Source organism: Fukomys damarensis, unplaced genomic scaffold (genome assembly GCF_012274545.1).
Source record: "Fukomys damarensis isolate Sample0158 unplaced genomic scaffold, DMR_v1.0_HiC HiC_scaffold_3729, whole genome shotgun sequence".
Classification (NCBI taxonomy): Eukaryota; Metazoa; Chordata; class Mammalia; order Rodentia; family Bathyergidae; genus Fukomys; species Fukomys damarensis.
Window position 1 is genome coordinate 1 of NW_022904641.1, and position 3,407 is coordinate 3,407.

General features: G+C 39.3%; 1 pseudogene; it reads left to right on the top strand.

Annotated features, from left to right (window-relative positions):
- The first annotated feature begins 61 nt into the window (after positions 1–61).
- LOC104865607 lies at positions 62–1,350 on the top strand (annotated as a pseudogene).
- The last annotated feature ends 2,057 nt before the right edge of the window (positions 1,351–3,407 follow it).

Sequence of the window (3,407 nt, forward strand, 5' to 3'; positions counted from 1 at the left end):
AGGACACTTAATCACTGTGAGGCTTGTGACCTCAGTGAAGATGTGATTTTTCTCTGTAAGATCGAAGGAAAGACCATGCAGCACCCTTGCCAGGACATGTGAGAAGCAGCAGCGCAGCACAGGGTGGCACAGCCCCAGCTCCCTTTCCCCCTTGCTGGATGAGGTGTCCATGGGGCACCCTCTGTGGCACTGCCACCACCACTGTGTGCCGCCGCTATGGCAAGGAGGACGAGGAGGTGGAAGAACAGGATGAAGGGATCATGAGCTCAGACAAGTATATAAATAAAGCATGAAGCATTTTATGAAGTCTTGACGCAAGGGTAACATTGTGATGCCTGGCATCTAGACTTGTGCCCTCTCACTATGCCAGCAGCAACCGTAGATCACAGCCAAAGAATTTGTGGAGTTTGGGCTCATAACCCGGATGAAGATTTGTCAAGTTCCACAAAAAATAGTTATGTTGCTGTGGACACTGAGTTTCCAGGTTGGTTGCAAGACCAATGGGAGAATTCAGGAGCGATGCAATCAGTCCCAACTACTGCAGTGTAGCCTTAGTAAAGGCAACTCAGCTAGGACTGACATTTATGAATGAGCTAGAACACCCTCCAGGAACTTCAATCTGGCAGTTTAATTTTAAATTTAATTTGATGGAGGACATGTATACCCAGGACTGTATAGAAGTACTAACAACATCAGGTGCCCAGTTTAAAAAACATGAGTAAGGGGGCTGGGGATTTAACTCAGTGGTTCTGCTGCCTGCCTCACAAGTGCAAGGACTCAAGTTCAATCCCCGGTACCAAAAATAAAAATCAAAACAGGGAATTGCAACCTAGTACTTTACAGAACTTATGACTTCAGGAGTGGTCCTCTGTGAAAGGGTCAAATGATTATCATTTCATAGTGGTTATGACTTTGGCTGTTTAACCAAAATCCTCACCAACTCTTAACTTGCCCAAAGCGCTTGACTTCTTTGAGATCCTTCCATTGTTTCTGCCTGTCATGTATGATGTGAAATAACTCATGAAGAGCTGCAAAACTGTCCCAGGTGGATGCCAAGAAGTTGCGGAACAGTCAGAGCAGGAGTGGATAGGATCACAATATCAAACAGGATCTGATTCACTGCTCACAGGAATGGCTTTTCAAAGAGAAATGTTCTCTGAAGATTATACCGATGATGTCCAATACTGAGACCATTTGTACGGTAGAACGGCACGGGGAATGCATATGGAGAAGAGCACTTATGACACAAACTAGTCCTTTAATTTTTATTTTACTTGAGCTACACACATGCTTATATATACGTTTTTACGTCTGGTTGACTCCCTTGACAGACAGACAATCCACCCCCTCCTTTCCTTTTCGGTCTATTTTATTTTCTGGCCTTTAGTACGAAGTATGACCATTCTTTTCTCTGTTCTAAGTAGAAGTCTATGCAGGTGGAACTTGGCCTTAATTTACTATGCGTGTTTGCCAGGGTGTGTGAAAGAGGGTGGGAAAGCTACATCATGTTGAAAATTTTGATAAACTTTATCTACTTCAACATGTCTTGTGTTTTCCCTTTCCTAAATCAGCTAGTACCAATTTATTTCCGTTTCACGTCTCTCAGTCTGCAGAGTTTTAGCTATGTAAAATTGTGGACTATGAATTTTGCACTTTAGAGTAGTTTCAATCCTGTTTTATTAGAAATTGAGGTTAGGTAGAAAAATGACCATTTGCCAGTTTTACACAGCATTTGCTTGTTTCTTATCCACCAAATCTAGCACATGACTTGTGTTATTTAGCACAGACTAACAACAACAAAAAAGAAAACAGGAAACTGAGGAGTGTAGTAACTGTTTCTGTGTGTAGTGTTTAAACATCCAACTACATCCAGTGTCTGCCAGCTTGTTCTGGTTATGTGTAGGCAGCTCTGTGACTGAACAATTTTCAAACAAGCTTTATACCTCAGGAAAAGGCCCTTATGATTGGGTATTTAGTATTTGCCAAGAACTGGCATTCAAGATATTGAAGCTAGTTATTTTATGATAGCACACATCCCTTAATCTGCTTTTTATTCCATCACTGTTTACTCTTACAGCCATACTTAGACACTTTTGATTTGTTGATTACACAGATCAACTTCATTAAACTCCAACGCTTTACGGATATTTTGTATCAGAGGATAAACACTGTGCTTACAAAATTGCTAGAGATAATTAATGGAGAGGTTTCGTGGAAAAACCACTAAATATAAACACACACACACGTAGTTAGCTAGTAACATTGCCCGAGGAGTGTAATTCTTATTTTTTGGCTTATATCTTTGCAAACTATTTTATATATAGTGACAAAAGAGACTGAAATATCTAACCATGCAGAATGTGACCAGACCAGAACATGTGTAGAAAGACTTGCTGATCATTTACTCTATCCTGAAAGGAGGGACAAGTAATGTGTTACCTACAATTCAATCAGTAATATTAGCAAATCTCCAAATGTTAGCAACAGCAGATTTTCTTGTATATTCTTTATTCATCGTACGACAATGCCCCACCTGGGTGGTCCTTTTAAAATAAAAAGTATTTGCAAAACAGAGGGGATTATTTGTTTTTAAAGCTTTTGTAAATAAAGGCTTCAGAAATGTTCTTATAAAAGACTGAAGAAAAACGTGGAGAACAGACATCTAGTAAGTCACATGATCATATACGTGAACAAATCATAACGCAAAACTGAAGAAATAAACTAAGCACAGGCTATAATTATGCTTGGTAAAACAGAGGGTTTTGTTGTATTACTATAGAGTTCAGCCTGACCTTGAACTATGTAGTCTACGCTGCTTTAGAAGTCAGTCACAGTGAATTTCCTGCCTCAGCTTTCCATGTGCTAAGATTACAGGCATGTGTCCCTATGGCTGGCAGATAAAACAGAGGATTTGTAATATTAGATATTATCCGTAACATTAGAATATCAATGCACAGCGCTACATCTGCAGGTTTTCATAGTCTGACACAGGTCCCACTGCGTTGCACAGGTTGGTTTTAATCATGCAGTTTACCTGTGCTTCCTGAGTGGGTGGATTATAGACACAAACAACTGGTAATAGCAAGATTTTTTTGATACTACATTGATAGGAAATAAATATGCTCACGATAAAATGACCTCTATTTTCACTTTTGCTCTGATTGAGTAGCAGTCCTGAAGATAAGAATTAAAAATGAACCGCGTTATGTTTAAGCACGTAAAAGCTGATACTATGTTATAGTTCATGAAGCACATGAGACATTCAGTATTTCATTATAAAATAGACATCATTTTTTGTGAGGTGTGGTGGCTGCCTGTAATCCCAGCATCTGAAAGGCTAAGGATTGCTGTGATACTTGAGTTTTGTTTTGTTTTTTTTTTTTTTTTTTTTTTTTTTTTTGGGATTT